Source organism: Equus quagga, chromosome 1 (assembly GCF_021613505.1).
Source record: "Equus quagga isolate Etosha38 chromosome 1, UCLA_HA_Equagga_1.0, whole genome shotgun sequence".
Classification (NCBI taxonomy): domain Eukaryota; kingdom Metazoa; phylum Chordata; class Mammalia; order Perissodactyla; family Equidae; genus Equus; species Equus quagga.
This window is the reverse complement of record NC_060267.1, coordinates 110484235-110504974: the sequence shown is the minus strand read 5'-3', so window position 1 is coordinate 110504974 and position 20740 is coordinate 110484235. Positions and strand designations below refer to the sequence as shown.

General features: G+C 38.8%; 1 protein-coding gene across 4 annotated transcripts in view; it reads right to left on the bottom strand.

The window, feature by feature from the left end:
- SUMF1 (sulfatase modifying factor 1) overlaps window positions 1–20740 on the bottom strand; it is an 87687-nt gene that overhangs the window by 50336 nt on the left and 16611 nt on the right. The window lies entirely within an intron of this gene.

The window sequence follows — 20740 nt, the reverse complement described above, 5'->3', positions numbered from 1 at the left end:
GAGCTGGGTTGAATGGAAAAGAAGGGGGATGTGTTTCCACTAACAATTACAGCAATCACTGAAAACACCAAACCCTGTTCCTGTTCTTTTTTCACATCAGCACAATCAAAACATTCATGGTATTCCAATCGCAATTTGATGGAAAAAGCCAAATTCTTTTCTATTTCAACGAAAGAGGCACTGTGTCCTTAAAGGACACCACTTTAAGGCGTTTTCTTTTTCAGACAGCAGGAGAGGTGAAAGGCAGGGCTCCTTTCTATTTCCTCTGCGCCACTGCAGAAACTTTAATCTGGGGATGTTCTCACTGACGAGACTTGATGTGAGGTGCCAGTGACAGGTAATTCACTCCATGTCAAGGGAGGACGTGCACAGAAAGCCCAGGTCATCCCACTCTTGTGTTTCAGTTCTTCAGATCACTCACCCAAGCCTACCCGGCCCCAAACACTGATAAGATAGGCCACCAGAAGGTTCTATTTCTTAGATTTAAAAAAAAAAAGAACTAAAGAAGACAAATATGGCAAAATGTTAACCTTTGTTAAATCTGGGTGGTAGAAACTAGAATGCCTGTTTTTCTTGTACCCTTTTGTGTTTTGAAATATTAGCAATTTTTTTTTAAAAAGTCTGAGTTATTTATCTATTCTATTACTGATAGGCGTTGGGGTAGCTTCCAGTTTGGGGCTATTATGAATAGAGCTACTTCTGTGAACATTCTTAAGAGCTCATGATGTTTGGTTAAACATGCATGTGCATCTCTGTTGATCGTACACCATGGAGCAGAACTGCTGGATCACAGGATATACATATGCACAGTCTTAGTAAGGACAGCCAAACACAAGCCTTAACGACAGAAGCCCTCAAGGTTTTCTACCCCTTCTTCAAAGTTGGCTTTGTACAGTAGACTCTGTGCCGTTACAGAGTTGGCTTATGTACAGTAGATCCTGTGCCACTGCTCCTGGGGCCTCTTAGTCCATTCCATTTCCTTGCCTCTGACCCTCAATTCACTCTGGTTACAAATGTTTATTGGGCACCCACTATCTGCCAGGTGCTAAGCCTAGTTCCTAATGGGGATCTGCAACTCTCAGAATATGATTAAGACAGTTGGCATATTGACAGTTTTTAAATTATTTATTTTACATATTTATCCTCATGGTTAATTGCACAAAGTGGGGTACAAAGTGTGAACCTAGTCACCTCACTGACCTTCAAAGATGTCTGTAAAACTCAAGTTGGGGGGCCAGCCCAGTGGCCTAGTGGTTAAGTTTGCACACTCTGCTTAGTGGCCCAAGGTTCATGGGTTTGGATCCTGGTCACAGACCTACACACCGCTCATCAAGCCATGCTGTGGTGGCATCCCACATATAAAATAGAGGAAGATTGGCACAGATGTTAGCTCAGGGCCAATCTTCCTCACACACACACATACAAAAAAACCCTCAAATTAGTGGGTCCAGGTACCACCTTACACACGAGTGCTTTAGTTCTGACTCAGTTTCCCCCCCACCATACACACACACTTTCTCTCATTCTAGATATCTACTTTTCATTTCTCCCAGTATGTCTCTTTTCTGAAATCTTTCACATTATCTTAGCAACCCATCCAAAATAGCCCACTAGCTTACATGACTTGGCATCATGGAGCTACACAATGATCACCTGTCTCAGTGATGTGCACAGTGAAACAGGAAGAACAGACTTTGGCTCGAGCATGGGGAGGGGGACACCATGATAACACCATCCTTGTCCACAGGACACAACCTAGTTTTTCTCCAAAATAGTAAGACCTGAAGTAAGCATTTAAAGATACGTGTACAGTATTATAATATTATTTCTAATTAAAAATTACAACATAACCCATCCTCGGCATCCATCCATCCAAAGGAATACTATATAGTTATAAAAATACACTCCAATGTGAAAATATGTATATAATATGTTATAAAGATAACCTATAGAATTACATATTTGATTCTGTTTCTGTGAAATATATGCATATGAATGTATGTTAGCATAATCAGAAGAAAAATTTGCAAGAATATACATGCACTTAACAGGGGCCAAGGATTGGGGGAGTAATATACTTCTTTAGAATGAGTATGTGTTACTATTACAGGATTTCTCAGCCTCAGCACTACTGACACATTAGGTCAGATAATTCCTTGTCGTAGGCGGGCTGTCCCTATAGGATGTGCACTGTAGGATGTTTAGCAGCATCCCTGACGTCTCCTGACTGAACGCCAGTAGCACCCTCCCCCCACCCAACCGTGGCAACCAAAAATGTCTCCACACATTGCCAAATATCCCCTGGGAGGAGCAAAATAACCTACTGCACTATGATAATCAGGGGAAAAAACAGACTGTTTTTCTTAAATGTTATTATATAGTTCATAGTGTCATAGCGGTAAGGTATCCAACCCTGGACAGCCTACCTGAGTTTGAATAATAGCACTACCGTTTACAAGCTGCATGATTTTGGGTTCCTTATCTAATCTTTCTAGGCCTCAGATTACTTGCCTGTAAAATGGGGATAATAATTCTACTGTCTACTTCCTTGGGTTGTTGTGGGGATTAAATAAGGAAATACATGTAAAGAGTTTAGAACAGTACCCGGTACAGAGTAAGAATTACACAAGTGTTGGCTATCATGAGTAGTAGTATTGATTCATGTTACTGCATGTTGCAATTTTTCTCTTAGAACTTTCAAAGAACACATATTCTAATTAGTGAAAATCTGCCCCGTAAAACTTTTTCAGCATGAGCCCCAAGCACTCACCAGTTCACCCTTTTCAGAAGATTGATAGGCTGAGAAAAGTGTTAGAATATGTCATTCCCAAAGAATTCTCAAGAAGAGTGCGTAGTTCCCATCTTCCATCCCTGTCATGATGTGAAAACTATCTACACGTAAACTAACTCATTTCCTGAAGCAAGTGGCACCATGAAAGTGGGGCGGTGGTAGGGAGAAGGGGACGGTGTGAGGGGTTAATAGAAAGCAGGAGGAATCCACATTCACCAAGCCCCAAACTCGAAAAAGCTTAGGGGCCTGTAAGAGTACCATACCACACGCCCATCTGTGAGAGAGACCATAACTCCCCACTGTAATTGTCAGACACAGAGTCAGGGACCATTTCCCGGACTGACACACATGAAGAAAGAAAGACAAGTAATCAGAGTCACCTCATAAGAGAGGAGTGATGAAATCAGTGGTAGGATATCATTTATCCTAGCCAAGTTGCCCTGGGAAAACCATGATGTTTTCTGGCCAAATTTATGGCAAATCTCATCCAATGTAACCAAATGCTTTCCTTTTCCAAATGTCACTGTTAACTCCATGTTTTTAAAAACTTGTTCTTGAACTCATGGTTGTGTCTTGAAAATAAACACTATTCTACTATGTTTAGGAACTTATGAAATAAGCAGTTTTTGAGAGTCATACATGAGCCAGTTAATCAAGGTTACAATGCAAATTATGACATCTCTAACTGCTTTTCTTTAACAGGAATAGTCTTCAGGTGTGTTGTTTGTGAGTAAAAAAAAGCAGCAACACGAGCGGACTGGAATCTATGATAAGCCTCATCCTGAGAAGAAAAATTGGGGGGATGTGGTTGCCCACCTACACATTTTCTGTTCGACTGAGACACTTCCAGAGTTACAGCACTCCCTCGTATCCAGGGGGAAAAGGACTTTAACTTGACCTATTTCTAGTCAACCATCTCCATAGCAACTGTCTTGGGTTTAAGTTGAAACAGCTGTACCAGACAGCTAGTGACCAACTACAATGTAAATAGGATCCATGTGAGTATTGACGTCCCCTTGAGAAATGGACTTCGGAAAGCAAAGACATCTTTTCCCACCTCCCCCTGGGGACATAACCAGACTTGTAGTAACAGCTTCAAGAAAAGAAAAGGGGATGATAGCAAAGGTGCCTTTATTCTTGCCAGAGGTGGTAAATTATGCTTCTTATACCCACACAGCCTAGAATAAAGTCAGCAAAGGAAAAAGAGCACTGTGTAATTACGCATATTCAAGTGTAAAGACGTCAACTTCACAACTTTACAAATGTTCTCTTAAAAATTAAATGCTTTTAGACAAGCAAATTAAAACGATGGACGTTTCTTGAAACATAGTATAAACATGACAGTTACCCCTATAAAAACAGCCTGGGAGAATTTTTCAACTGGCACCAGTGAACAATGAGAAATTGCACATCTGTTCAAATTCATGAAGTATACATAAAACTGGAGGAGAATCTAGCAACTAAAGGAATTAAATGGAATAGAAAGCACACAGACAGTAAAAATCTCTTTCTTCAGCACCCAATATAAATGTGGAAAGCAGAAAACTAGGCTTGAATATAGAGTAAAAACAAATTTATCATTAAAATAGATAGGTAGGCAAGTCTGACAGCTTATTTCAAATTAAATCCTGCATCAGGTACCTTGACTACTTAATAGAATGTGTGTGAGAGAAAAATGCATGCTTTTTCAGAGTACAAATATTTATGAAATTTAAGGCAAATCAGAAATTTTTCAATACTTTTTGCTTCAGTTCTGGGTGAAATTCCTCATGTTGGAATCCACTATATTCCCAATGCATCAATCGGTACACTCTAAACATTCACTACATGTCCTTATGAGAGGAGGGGAGACCTTATGCCTAGTCATTCATTATAGACAATGGGCAAAAATGGCCCAAGAAGTTTCTGGGCTCAAAGAACCCTTAAAAGTGATCTGGTTTACTCATCCTCAGTTGAGACCTATATAAATATGGAGAAACTTGATTTGGGGCTTTCCGAAAAATTAATAGAAACAAGAGAAAAGGATTTTTACTGTTTACAAATAACTCTGTACTTCTTTAGGCAAAGAGGTGACTGTGTAAATTGATAAAACCTATCTTGAAAGCAATTTGACAACACCCAGTAAAAGGCTACATCACATGCACACCTAGCGAGGAGACTGGTTGAGTCTCTTACAGTATATCCATATGAAGGAATACAACATAGTCATTAAAAATTATATGCAGGAAAAATTGTAATTACTTGGAGAAATGTTCACCCTCCATAGAAAGTGAGAAAAGCCAGTTACAAGTATGTCTGTACAAGTCTCCTCAAATATATTCTACATATAGATACACCCCCCCCCCCCCCCAGCCAAGAAAAGATTAGTAGTACTTATATCGAAATGACCACAATGGTTATTTTGGGGTGGTGAGATTATGGGTGATATTTAATGTTCTTTTTTTGTGCCATAAATTATCTACAGTGAATATGTTATTTTTTTAATTCAGATTTTCTAAGTTTTTTTATTTTAACTGAACTGAGACTTAACTTTACATTGAAAAAACAAAAGTAAGCAATATTAAATAAATGAAAGATTTAATTAAAAATTATTTACATTCACCATTCTAATGCAAACTTTATTTTTATATTCATTTTAATTTCATCAATAAGCATACACATTTTTACATATTTTTTCCAAATTGTATATTGATTGTTTTCATTGATTTTATTACATACTTCCCTGTGTTATATCTGGACTTCACAACAAACGCATCTAGTGGCTACACAATATTCTGTCATGTTGACGTACCGCAATTTACTAATCTCCTAACATCGAACCACTCAGGTTATGTTCAACTTTGTTGCTCTTTTTGCTATTATAGATAACACGACGGTGAACATCTTCAAACACTTCATGTACAGTTTTTGCTTCTGCTAAATTTCCAGAAGTGGCATCACTATACCTAACAGCATGTCTGTACAGCTCTTGCTAAAAATCATCATTTTTAAATCACCACTTTTAAAAATCCACAATGGATTTTTAAAAATCAACAAAATTAATAGACGGTATGGCCAGTTTCCCTCTGGCCAAAGGGCTGAGTATATAAAAATCTCGGCTCCCAGAACAAGGTATTTATTACAACTCTTTACACAGAGGCTCCAGTTAGGCTCCTTAAATTACTACTGGCTTACTTAGAGATCTTTTTCAATGTATAAAACAGGGAAATCACAGAAAGTCTGAAGGCCATTTGATCAACTCTATACTTTTCTTTTTCATACCTTACAAGCTCTGAAGCTTCTGAGAAAAAAGGTCAAACAGAAGACAGAACATAGAAAAGGCATCCTAAAAACAGGAAATTCTCTCATGCAGGCTGTTCTGGAGGTAAATCACAATATGAATAATCCCACCTATTATTTGTAAAAGAGGAAAAAGAGGATTGGCATCACCTCATAGAGCATCACAATAAAGGGACAGGGACTCCTGCTGCAAAGGCAGCCCAGGCTCACAGTCAGAGATGATCTACTTCCTGCCTGTGGTTAGAGACACGCTCTGCAGAGGGTCACATAGCACCATGGCTCAACTGCCACCCGCTTAAACCAAAGGCTGGCACTGGACCAGCCAATCTCAGCCCAGGGCTGCAGGAGTAAGAACAAATTCTGAACACTCCCCAGGGCTCACTTCCTCAGGTCACCGGCCTGGTCCATACACTTCACCCTGTGGCTGGACACTGTGTCAGTGGCAGAATGGTGAGGCAGGACAGTGACTGCTGATTCTCCTCCTGATGACAGCACACTGTGCAGGAGACATTTGCATATTTTTTAACAATACTGTGAATCTTGCAAAGTTCCATGAGAGCTGGTAAAGCAAACACAGGCTTGGCAGGAGGGTAGAAAGCCCGCTCTAACCTTAGGTATTCGATGTTTTCCCAGCATGGCTGCATGCTTAACACAGGCATGCTTACAGTGCCACAGAATTTTAAAGACGGGAAGGATCTCAGAGGCCATCTATTTGAACTCCCTCATTTTACAGATGGAAAAATAAGCCTTGAATGGCAGGTAGTGGCAGAGCCAGGAAAAGAACCCACAGCTGCAGATTTTCAATTCATAACTCTTTTCTTCTGTCCAAGCATTTCCCAACTGCTGTTTCCTAACAGTCTTCCATAAGATGTTAGTAGGTACAGGGGGGAAAAAAGGTTCTGAGGTCAAAGTAGTCAGGAAAGCACTGGGTTAATCAAGTTAAACTAGTTTTTTTATTGCAGAACTTTTCAAAATCTTTAACTGCTAATGTAATGTGTGGTTAAGTTTTGAGTAAGGGGATGTAGCACATACTTCAGCCGAGTGGTTGCCAAGAGATTAGTGGGTTCCAACCCTGACTCTCCTACTACATCCTAGCTATGTAACACTGGGCAAGCTATCAAGCTTCTCTGAGCCTTGGTGTCTTCAATCAGTAAAATTAGTATACTAAGAGAACTTACCTAATAGAACTTACGTATTGTGCGGATTTAGCATAATAAGCACTCAATAGATAGGTATGTATATGTAGAGGTTAGTACATTACTAGAAATCTACAGAACCAATTCATGATGCCATTCATTCATTCAAGAAACATTTGATGAGCATCTGCCCTTGCCAGCCGTATGCTAAGCCTGGGGGGTAGAGAAGCAAAGCACACAATCTAGGGGTGAAGACAGACAAATGAGCAGATGATTTCAAGTCTGCAGTAAGTACTGTGGCCAACAGGAGCTCACTGAGCTATGGGAGCCCAAGGAGGGGCACCCACCCAAAGTCAGGGGGCGCTACTCTGCAAATGCTTCCCAGAGGAGGTGAGGAGGAGCGACTGAGGTAGCACAGGGATGAGTAGGGCATTCCACATGGGAAGCTGCCTGTATTATAGGTACACTTCAGTTAATCTGCCTGTATCATAAGTGTACTTCACTTAATCCAGAAAAGTTGAGCATCAATATTTTTTGTTAAATAAAATATACCAAAGATCTTCAGAACTTGGAACTGGAAGGATGCCAAGAGGTCACCTTGCTTCAACCTATACTCGAAGGCATCTTCTCTACAGTGTCCCTAGGATGAACACGTAAGGAAGGATAAACATTGGTCCCCATTTGACCTGGGTAGTCTAGATTTACACCTGCTATCCCAGCATAATTAAGAGCATCCCATTTCACTCTTGATTTGGACATTTCCCTCAACAATTTAGACAATAAATCACACACACTCTACCAACAGATGCCCCACCCTGCCCCCGCAATCTCAGCTTGAACAATTTGGGTAGCAGACATCTCTTCCTTGCAGGCAGTCTCTCCTGTTCAGATCATTCTAACCAAAAGAGAGTTCCTAATCAGTAGCTAAACTGAAATGCCTCCTAGAGATCTCCCAAGGATCACATGGAATAAATCAAATTCTCTTTGGATCATCTTTCAGACTTTTGTAGAATAATCCTAATTCATTCACCTCTTAGACTTTTCAAGGTTCGGTAATTTATTCAACCTTCCCCAGGCTCTACCATCTCAAGTTAAGGGAATCACCACCTCGCTAGCTGCTCAGGCCAAAACCTAGGAGTCATACTTGGTTCCTCTCTCCTTTCCCCCGACGCTCTCAGATGTACTTCCAAACACCAGAACACTTTCAGCATCTCTACTTCTACCACCCTGCTCCACAGCCCCATCATGTCTCACCTGGACTGTGACAAAACCCACACAGAAGCCAGAGTGGTCTCTTTAAAATGTTAATTAGATTCAGTGGCTTCTAACTGAAGAAGAAACTCAAACTTCTCTGAGGCCTAGGAAGCCCTATGTAATTCACTTGCTGTCTACTTGTCCAACCTAACCCCATATCACAATTCCCCTTGTTTATCACTCCCTCATTACTGGTCATACAGGCTCCTACTCATCATTTAGGTTTTAGCTCGGACCCCACAAATAAAAGAGCCAACAGTCCAACCACTCTACACTCCAATCACGTTCTATCACATTACTATTTCTTCTTTTATTCACAAGTCACTGGCACAGTCACTTAAAAATTCACTTGTTTAGAATCTGATTCTTAGTAGTTATAACCTCCATGAGAGTGAGGACTTATATCTGGTTCCCTGTTGTATCCACAGCGCTTACACTGCTTGGCAAACAGCACATACGGGATAAACATTTGTTTAATGAATAAATTCACCTGTTCCTGAGATTTCCGTGGGAGCCAAACCCCTCCCGACCTTGGGTGACCCTCTTCTGGATAAACATCAATGTTAACTATAGTCTTTAGTGGGACGTTCTTTTGTAGAGAGAGAGAATCAGACCCTGACTTATGGGTTTTCCACAGGGGTCTACAGTGGGAAAGGTTCTAGGCCGGTTCTCAGTACTAAAAGGTGCCACCCTTAACATTACTTAGAAGTGAGGCAAGTCATTTCCCCTCCCAGGCCATGGTTGCCTCAACTATAAGAGGAAGGATTTTTGCCAGATGATTCTGAAAGTTTCATCCATCCTAAATTCTCATTTTTGCATGGTTTTTTCTTAAAACTGGATAGTGCCTGGCCATGACTCCCTACACGATAGTCTATCTTTGTCTCACCATGAAGGTTTACAGCGCAAACACCAACATTTGGGAGAAAAGGGATGTCAGAATTGTTTTTATTTCTTAATCCAAGTCAGACCTCAAAAGATTCATGACTTGAAAAGAAACTTAAGAACACCTTAAACAGATATTTCAAATCTGAGCCTCTGCGACCCAGGATGCCTCACTCACACTCATTCTGATCAGGTGCCTTATTTTGGCACAGGTTAGGAAAAAAGATTGTTCCCTGTTGTCCTATTATGTTGGGCTCTCACCTTCCAGGGTTATCATGCTTTGCTTCCTGAGCCTAAACCACACAGTGACTCCTAAGTCAGGAGGACAACTACTCTTTTCAAACACAGACACAAAATATGGTTGTGTGACCATGTTCCCTTCTTATCTTATCCAGCCAGCCAGCCCTGGACCCCTCTTTCCAAATAAAGCAGTGACTGTGAACCCACCTCAACCCTGCTGACCAGGCCAGTGTTCTCTTGCCAAGAAAAAGCTAACTTTCCAACATGAGACGGGTCATACCAGGTCTGAGCTCTTTCAAATACTAAATGTTCCAACAGATGATACCCAGATGGCATTCTTCCATTTTTTGACAAATGTTTATTAAGTGCTTATTAAGTGACAGTTACTATGATGAGGATATGGTGGTGGTAACACAGGTGCATTCCCACTCTCCATTATAGAACATATCCAGTAAAGGGAAAGGCATTCAACAAATACCTACACAAATAATTATAAGTGAGATAAATGACATGAAAGGAAGGCACAAGAACAAATAAATGGAAGAATCTACATCTAGAATGTGGGACAACAGAAGGGCATTTTAAATGGACTTCCCAGAGTAAGTTTAGCTGAGACTTGACCATACAAAGCTGCAGGTGGGTAGTCAGAGCACAGAGACATAGCAGGCCCACCACCAGATGCTTTGCCCTAACTGATCCCAAGAGGAGTTCTTCCTTGTCTGCAAGGATTCCATAATGCCACTTCCTCACACAGGGCTTCTCTGATCAACCTAACAAATTCAGCTTTCCATGCTCTCCCCCAACTTCTCACCGTACTTGTTGCCACAGCACCTGCTGATGTCCTTTCTAACACTTTTCTCAATTTGTTATTTCATACTACCTGGACACTCAGGATGATATGGATTTCATATACTCGTATTCTTCTTGATAATTTTTAAACAGATGATATATGTGTTTTCATTTTTATTTCTCTAACATATTTGATATAGAAATTCATAAATCTGGAAAAAATCTAATTTTGGTTCAGAGTCCATGTTACTGCATTCCCCTAGACTTTAAGCAGCTAAAGAGCAGGAAGGGTATCTTTCACCCCTGTATTCTCAGGAGTAGCATAGTATCTAGCAGACAGTAGGACATCTCTGACTGTTGGCTACACAAACAGACCAGAAAGCAAATCTTCAAACAGAGGGAGCTAGACTCATTTCCATCACTAGAAGAAGTCAAAGAACAGACCCCAGTGATGGACAACAGACAATCAAGAAGGCATGAACCCAAACAACAGCTCAAAATATATGTCATGTGCACACCTCAAAGAATTAAAAGCAGGGACTCAGTCGGATAGTTGTCCACCAAAGTTCATGGCAACATTATTCACAATAGCCAAAACAGCTATTAGCTGTTAAATAGCTGGAAACAACCCAAATGTCCATTGACAGATGAATGGCTAAACAAAATGTGGCAGTATATTCTCAGATAAAGAAAAACTAATGAATTCACTAACATAAGGCTTGCTCTAAAAGAAATGCTAAAGGAAGTCTTTTAGGCTGAAGGGAAATGATACCAGAGGGAAACACGGAATGAAGGATGTTTCAGGAATGTAGGAAAAACAACAGAAATGGTTTGGGTAAATACATTATTTTTCTTCTATAAATTAAAAGAAAGTATGTCTAAGTATTGCAAGCAAAAATTCTAACATTGTCTTGGGTTTTTTCAATGTCTATAGATGTAGTGTATATGACAACTATCACATAAAGGGTAAAGGAACCTATATGGTTATAAGGCATCTATGTTTACTTGAAGTGTTAAAATGTTGACTCTACAGTAGATCATGAGAAGTTAGGTATGCATATTGTAAGCCTTAGAGCAATGGCTAAAAAATACTACCAAAGATAGAGCCAAAAGCCAACAGAAATTAAAAATGGTGGAGAGAGAGAGAGAATATATACTATAAACAAACATTAAATATATATAGTATAAAATATATATAGTATAAGATATATAGAGTATAAATATATATATATATGGAATACATATATTCAGAAATGAGGTGAAGAGACATGGAAGAGAGAGTGACAAAGTCTAACCAACACCTAACTGGGAACCCCAGAGGGAGATAAGTGAGAACGGGAAAAGGGCACAGTTCAAAAAGATAATGGTTAAGAATAGCCCAGAGTTGTTTTAAAAATACCAGTCCTCAGATCCAGGAAACCCAATGAAACTCAAGCAGGATAAATGAAAGAAATCAACACCTAGACATATCAAAGTGAAACTGTAGAATAAAAAAGGCAGAAGATAGTCTTAAAAGCAGCCAAAGCCAGATCACCTAAAAGCAACAGCAATAGATTGATGGCTACTTCTCAATGCAACAATACAATCCAGAAGACAGCGAAATCATCCCTTCAGTGTACTCAGAGAAAATAACTGCTAACCTAAAATTTTTACTCAGTAAAAATATCTTTCAATAATTAAGCAAAATTAAAGATATTTCCAAATAATTAATTAGAAAAACATTTACTATCAAAGGATGTCCTTTAAGCCAAAGAGAAATTTGCTCTGAGATGCAGAAAGGAATGGAGGGCACAGATATTAGTAATTATGGGGTAAACAAATATTGATTACATAGAAATTTGTTAATAATATCTAATTAGTGGAAGAAGAAAACAAATTAGAATGAAATAGTGGACTTCTGGCTACATAGTATACAAGTTGAATGGAGATGATTAGAGCAAGGTCCTAGTATTATACAGCAGAAAAGTTAATGGACTAAATTTTAAATATGAGTATTAAAGTACATAGTTTAACTATTCAATGAAGAGATATAAAGTATATTACTTCTAAGAAGACAGGCAAAGTTGGAATGAGGAAAAAAATAGAAAAAAGAGTCAAGGAATTGAAGAAAAAAGAAGAGGAGAAAATGGGATAAAGAGAAAGTAAAGAATAAAATGGTAGAAATAAATCCAAATATATCACTAATCATAATAAATATAAATGAACTAAACTTTTGACTGAAAGACAAAGAGTGTTAGAATGGACTTTTTAAAAACGCAGCTATATCCTATTTATAGAGATATATCTAAAAACATAAAGACACAGAAAAGTTGAAAATGCAAAGAGTAAAAAGTATATATTACACAAATAGTAAACAAAACAAAGCTGATGCACCTATGTAGGTATCAGACAAAATCGACTTTAAGATAAAAATCATTAGAGAAAAAGAGAATCCCTATATAATGATAAAAAGTTCAATTCAACAGGAAGATAGACTTCTAAACTTATGCACTTATACTTCTAAGCTTAATAGCACAGCTTTGAAATATATAAAGCAAAAATGGACAGAATCGCTAAGAGAAATGATCAAATCTACCATCTTAAATGGAGACTTAAACATCTTTGTGAGTAATTACTAAGATCAAGCATAGGAAAAAAATCAGTAAGGATGTAGAAAATTTGAACACAATCAACAACTAATAAACTATTGCACCCAACTAATAAAAAAGGCGTGTTCTTTTCAAATATACTTGGTACATTTATGAAAGCCAAACCCCAGAAGGCGATAAAGATACACTCAACCAATTTCAAGGACTAATATCAGACAGATCACATTATCTGACTACAGTGCAATCAAGTTCAAATCAGTACCCAAAATGATGATAAAATAACTGCAAGTTGAAAAATAAAACTTACAAACAATGTACAGGTTAAAGAAGAAATTATAGTGGACATTAGAAAATATTTAGCCATAAACAATTACAAATATACTACAAAACTTGTTGAACTAAAAGGATCACTTAGAAATCTGTAGACTAAAATGCTTCCATTTAAAAAGAAGATTTAAATGCTTTAAACTAAGTATCAAATTTAAGAAGTCAAAAAGAGTAGCCAAGAAGTTAAGTGACTTTTCCCAAAACCAGCTGGTAAACAGCAGAGCTTAGATTCAAAACCAGGTCTCTCTGATTCAAAGGCTGTGATATTTTCCTTAAGGATTTTCTGAATAAATAAGTCCCAAAATCAGTTAGGGAAAGAAAAGTCCTGGTGGTCGTATAAAAGAAGCCGAATGGAGGTTATTCAGGAAAATCTTGGTTAAGCTTCTAGAAAAGTAAAACTTCTAACATCCAAAATGATGCCAAGCAATTTATCCATCAGGCACATGTTTTGAGTTATTTTCATTTACTTTTCCTAGGTACCGGAATTGCCTTTCTGAATACTTTCTGGCTTGGCTGATGCTGTAGTTCACTTACTAAAGCTTTCCTAAGAATTATTTCTGGGATGTGACCTCAGAATCTTGCTGGGCCTCAAGGCATTTCTCATTATAACCCATGCACATTTAGGGAACTGAACCACATCCTTGCTAATGGCTCCATTTCTAGCTTAGTCTTTATCCAGTGTGATTATATAAGAGAGGGTCAGGCTGCCTTATTCCTTGCCTTTCATCCTGGCCCAGCATCATCCAAATAACAAAGCACCCAGCATTACTTGGGCTGGATATGACTGTCTGGAAATTTTTACTTTAAAAAAAGAAGACGACGATGCCATGGTAATTCTGATTCCTCACTGAAATTGGCTTTCAGTTGAAAAGAGCTTCTCAAAATAGCCTACCCTCCTCCTTTATCAAGGACACCTATTCAGGAATTTGTTTCCTTAAACTGCTAACAATTTAGAAAGTGCCAAACTACAAATGACGAGAGAATCATTGTTTCTCAGGCTCCCACCAAGACCTGCCGTTTTCTCCCCACTCCATGGCCATTCCTTGCGTCAAAGATTTATGAGACACACTAATAACAAAATTACAAAAACAAAACATAATTTTTTAGATATTAAATATTTTAAATACTATCTTTTTCAACAATTGTAGGTTATCTAGAGTAAAATACCCCCAAATAAAAAAACAACAATGCAATAACAAAAACTAGCCTTAATCCTTTCTAGGACTTAATACCTATAGTTTTTAAGATCCTCACTTCAAATTGAGCATCCAAATAAAAATAATAATTTACGCCTAAGTAAATTTCAGCATGCATATGTGCTCTGTTTTAAACCATTAAATTCAGGCAGTTTCAGATATTTTTACATGCAAACCCTAAAGCTAGCTCAATGTTTTGTCTGAAAACTTTATATATATATATAAAACTTGCTAAGATGACAACAGAATCAGCATAATTTTTTAATCTCTCCAAACCTATGCATAAAACCAGAGCGGACAACTGGATAGGAACATCAAAACCCAAGAAAAATGTGCACAACCAATCTATGTGACAGGTGTCCTCACCAAAACCAGAATACAAGCAAGTGAGGGAAAAATGCTAACAGCCATACAACCTGCATGGTATCTGTGGCTGGGCAGAAGAAGAAAGCAACAGAGCATCAGACCTGTGAAAAGGAAAATCTGAAACTAGCCAATAGATTGCATTGGAAAGCAGGGAAGGACAATGTGAGAAAGCAGCTAAAACTTGAAGGAATTATGCCCACTCCAGTAACAAGTGAGCGTAAGGGGCCTAGAGTGAGAGAGAGTGAAAGCCCTGGAGGAATCTTGCCCCTCCATCTCTTGAAACTGACCTGCCAGGGTTCTCTTCCAGAATAGAGTCCCTCTCCAGGGAGAATCCTCAGGGAACAAAATCAACTCTGGAAAACGAGGGACAAGAGAGAAAAAGAGAGAGAAGTGGTGAAGGGCAAGAGAATAGGAAATGTGAGGAAACAGTAGGCCATATTTGTGAACACTATGTGAGTAAAACTGTGAAGTTACAAAAGTTACCCTAAACCATGCCTCCTTCTAAAGATTCAGAAAAACTTAATTCACACAAAAGTGAGCACCAGAAGAGACTCAAGGTCAAATTCCATCCAAAGTTACTTTAAGGAAAAAGAGAAACAGAACAAAGTACCTACAGACAACAAATGCAGTCAGAAAGACATGCTCAAAAAAACCCCGCAGCATACTATTTCAAAATGAAGTAAACAGCATTTAGAAAATGATACATGAGAGAACAAAATAAATCAGAATCTGCAAACCCAGATGAGGTAGAGAAGTCAAGGAACAACTGAAAATAAAAAGTCATTTTAGAACCAACACAAGATTACTCAAGAGACACAAAAGATGAAAAGGAAGAAAATTGTAAAATACAAAAAGAGACGGCAATGATTCAAAATAAAGTGATAAACAGTGAAAATGAATAAAAAGGATCCTACAAATAGATATATTAAAAGTTCCTGAAGGAGAAAACAAAAGTAAGGGCACAGAAAAAATAGCAAAAACTATAAGAAAATTTTCCTGAAATTGGAAAAAAAAAGTTGTGAAACTACATATTGAAAGGACATACCCTATACCTGACAGTATTGACCCATAATGACCAACACAAACATATATTCTAGTAAAATCACTGGATACAAAAGAAAAAAGGAAAAAAACACCTTTGGGTATCCAGGCAATAACAGGAGGTAACTTTCAAGGGAAAGAAAATTTCAACAGCAATGCCTTATTCCAAAAGAAAACAAAACAACGTGTACAAGATACTCATGAAAAAAAAATGTGAACCAAAGATTTCACATCCAGCAAAAGTGACTTTAAAGTACAAAGGGCACTGACAAACTGTTAGCAACATGCAAAAACTTGGGGAATATTGTACCCATGACCAGTTCCTGAAGAATCGAGTAGAGAGTCTCTAATCCAAATCACTAGAGAGATATTGAATACAGAAAGCATTAAACATGCAGTTACTGGTAAAACTGAGTACTCCACACAATGGACACATGCTCCAATAATACAGAAATAGTACAACAACTTTTAAACTGGAGAAAAATGGGAAAGCATATGTAAAAGGTGTTTTTCCCCCTACCTGTTCTCAGTAATTACATTGGTGATGGTAGCATTAGTCTTGTTATTTTGAGCCTACTCTATATGTAACCTGGGATAAAATAAATGAGTAATTATAGGCTATTCTATCATCCCCTATGCCCTCGAGAACCAGGATTCCTGGTTGTAGAAAAAGGAGACACGTGTATAGTCATCCCTCGATATCCATGAGGATTGGTTCCAGGACCTCTATGGATACCAAAATCCACAGATGTTCAAGTCCCTTATATAAAACGACATAGTATTTGCATATCCTACCCACATCTTCCCATATACTTTAAATCATCTCTAGATTACTTATCATACCTTATACAATCTAAATGCTATGTAAATAGTTGTTATACTGTATTGTTTCGGGAATAATGACAAGAAAAAAAGTCTGTATATGTTCAGTATAGATGCAACCATCCTAGGCCTTTGGATCCATGACAGGGAGGGCTGACTATAATACAAAACAGGCTAATTTACAAATCCTGAACTAGAAACACCGGCGTGAACTCTTAGAGCATTTTATCTTAGCTCTGTCCACCACAGAGGCCTACAAACAATGAACCAACCGAAGGCAATAAGCACACCTAGAACCTGGTTACAGTCCTTGAAAGACTATTTTCTACTAAAAGTTACCAGCGCTTCTTAGAAAAATGGCTAATTCCAGGCTGGGGAGTGGGGGTGGAGGGTTAGACCCTGCCATTAAGGAAAGCAAAGAAGCTATGAAAGACTACCAGGGTCACTTCAAAAGGACTCAGCACAGTTGCCTAAGGTTAGGGGTGGGAATGGGGAGCAACTGCAAATGGGTACATGGTTTCTTTTTGGGCTAGTATGTTCTAAAGTTAGATTGTGGTGATGATTGCACAACAATATAAATATACAAAAAACCTGAATGAATTGTACACTTAAACTGGTGAATTTTATGAGTTATAAATTATATCTCAATAAAGCTGTTTAAAAAAGAGAGGGAAAATAGGACTCACAAGAACTCGAAGAGGCACTCAATACCTAAAAATAGGAAAATTTGACCTTCAAAAGGTATGATCCTAAGTGAATAAACCCATAAAATATTTTTAAATCCATAAGCTCATGAGGATATTTTTTAAAAATCTGGTGATTACTCAAATGTATATTTGTGATAAAACTGCATAGAACTAAACACATGCACATGCACACATGAATACATAAAACTGGTGAAATCAGACAAAGATAGTGGATTGTATCAGTTGTCAACCTCCTGGTTGTGAAACTGTACTATGGTTGTACAAGAATTGGAGGAAACCAGGAGAACGGCACACAGGATCTCTCTCTGTTATTTCTTACAATTGCATGCGAATCTAAAATTATCTTTAAATGTTTTACAAAAAAAAATCTAATTGGTCCCTCAGGGAGAGTAGTAGGGAGCCAACCCATTTTCCTAAAAGCTAGTAAAGAATCAAGCATTTACTCTATCTTTCCTGTATGAACTGTACCAATGGTTAAGAAAATAGCAGACGGAGGGAATGATCTCTTTATAAAAGTACCTCAATTAATGAAAGAAAAAACCTATTAGATTATCACCATCTTACAACTCCCAATGAATTAATGGTTCTAGGCACTAAGCATTAACAGCAGGTAACATCACAAAAAAAGGGAGAAGCAGACATTCGGTGCCTCCTGGTGAAAGAACGCACCACTGGCTAAGGTCTTGCCGTAGGGTTCAAACATGAGTCTGATCAGGCCTGTGGATCCAGCTACCTCTGCAAGAAACGCAGAAGACAGAGAGAAGAGCTGAGCAGCACTGAGAGGGCCAGCAGCAAAACTCAGACTGTGGGAATGTCTACAGGTTAAACCCCAGCTCAGGATTCTTCCAGAGATAAACCGTTAGGGAAAAAAGGTGGGGGGAGGGGGGGCAGTGTGGGTGGGGAAGGGGAAATGAAAGGGAAACCTGTAGATTAAAAGGGTCTTAAAAGACACAACTTTCCTTTAAATGGGCAAGATAAACTACAGTAGTCTTGCGGTGCACACCTGGTGATAACAGTAGAAAGAAATGCAGGGCAATGTCCACTTTAAAAAGCAAGATAGTGGCTACTTTAGGGCAGTGGCGGTGGTGATAGGATGTGGCACATGGATGGGGCTCCAAGGCAGGTAGCCAAGTTCTAATTCCTGACTTAGGTGATGGTTACAAGCACAATCACCTTAAGATAACTCAGTAAACTATAAATTTGCTTTGTGTGATTTTCTGTATTTGTGTTTTACTTTACAAAAAAAGACTTCTTCTAAAAGGAAAATTTATATCACTAGGGTAACCTGTCATAAATAGAACATTTAAAATAATTACAACATTTATTTAAATTATATGAAACATTTAAAATAATTACATGAAAGTAAGCAATATTATTAAATTCTAGCTAGCTCCTGTAGCCTGAGGACGTTTCCGAGGCCCAATTTTTATGTTAAAAAGGAGACTGACAAGTGTTATGGAGTGTTAATGACATGCTAGCACCTAAAGGAGACTTCCCCGAAAAGGGAACAACTTTCTCACTTCGTGATTCAGGATTATTTTATGCTTGGCCATGTACCACCTTAACTCATCTCCTGTTTCACTCAAAGTCACCACATGGACCATCTCACGTCCTACACGTCTGGAAACATTGGGTTAAAAACAGGTCTGGTGGATGAAGGTATGTCAGACCTAAGAGGGCATTGAAAAAACAAAAACTTACCTCTCTCAGATCATCAACAGATTCACTTTATTCGTTCCAATCCTTTCCAAACACGCTTAAAAGGTTTGTTTTTCCATTATGAGCATTTGAGCAAGTGACCAACACTACGATCCAGTGACAGCTGCTTGCTCTCATCCTAGTGACGAGGACACACACTTCACTGTGTACTTACCAGGCCCTTTCAGAGCCCAGCAATAGTCTGCCTCTGACTTTACACCTAATGTGCTCGGAGGGTCTCAAGTGACAAGAGGCCCTATATCTGAAAGCGCACATTACAAAAATAAGAGCAAAGCCCTCGCTCATCTGAACTCTGTTTCTTAAAACAAGGCACCACATCTTGAGTTGCTAGCTCATCAACTAGGCCAATCTGACCTCAAAGCCCTTTAAAAAAAAAAAAGGTACATCAGATTACATAATAGACTTGTAATATAAACTTGTAATGAGGAAAGAAAACTGTGAAATTCATATGGAGCTCAGTCATGCTTTTAAAACATTTAGCTAAAACACACACAAAAAAGTGGCCTGATTCTCCTATAAATGACTTGAGAACAAGTCTAGTTTTACCTCATCTTTCCCCCACCCAAATTTTGCTATAATTCATTTGAAAAGAAAAAAACACAAGCCAAGACAGTTTAATTTTTCTGGCACTGCTGCTCACGAGAGAGAAGAACAGTCATGCCAATCCATAAAGATGAAGTTCAGGCAGGAGTTGAAAGCGAACTTGTGTAACAAAGGAAGATCAGGGTTGGACTCCTGTCCTCGACGTCTGCATCTTCATCAGTCTCCCTGGAGCCGGCTGACCCGCTTCTTTTCCTTCTCACCACCTCCTGCCTCTTCTGCATTCTCTGCCCTCCTTGTCTTGTGAACCCTCAACTTCCCAGCTTACTCTCATTCCTTCCCTTGTTATTTTATTTTCTGCCTTCTCATGAGACATGTATGCAAACACACACTCAAACATACACAGACCTGCTAAAATGTCTGCAACGGAAATCCCAAGTTCCACACACTACATGCATGCTTATGGAGGCCCAGTCCACTGTTTCCATGATTTCTGAGAAAAACACACCTAACCACATTCCCTGGATCCTCTCTCTGAGAGCAGGTACACCCCTTGGTGGCAAGGACCAGTTCCCTGGCTCAATTCCCTACCAACATCCAAAGTGAAGAGCCCCTTTCATGAATACCCCTCTGATCGCGTGAATGCATAAATGTTCAAATAGGACGTTCTCTCTCCATATCAACACCTGATGAGTTTAAGACTTTAAGAACAGAAGTAAAAAAATATCCACATTTAACCCACTATTCTAGACATGGCTAAAAGTCAAAGAAATCAGAAGTGTCTAGAGCCCAGGTGAACTCTACTTAGCAACACAATGTGTTACTGGGGTGCACAACACAGCAGCTCAAGTCCAACTCAACACTTCTTCAGATACCATCCTGAACTCATGCCATTTTCCTCAAGATAAGGTGTCCTCGTCCATGGGCCTGCCTTTAGGGGCAATTCTATAGCGGGAGAATGGTTGGGTGTTGCAGGGAAGAGGAGGGTGGCGCTTGTAGTTTGGATTTTTCACCCAAGCCCTTTCCAATGAGCAGTAGAGAAATACGAGAGCCTGTTTAAACA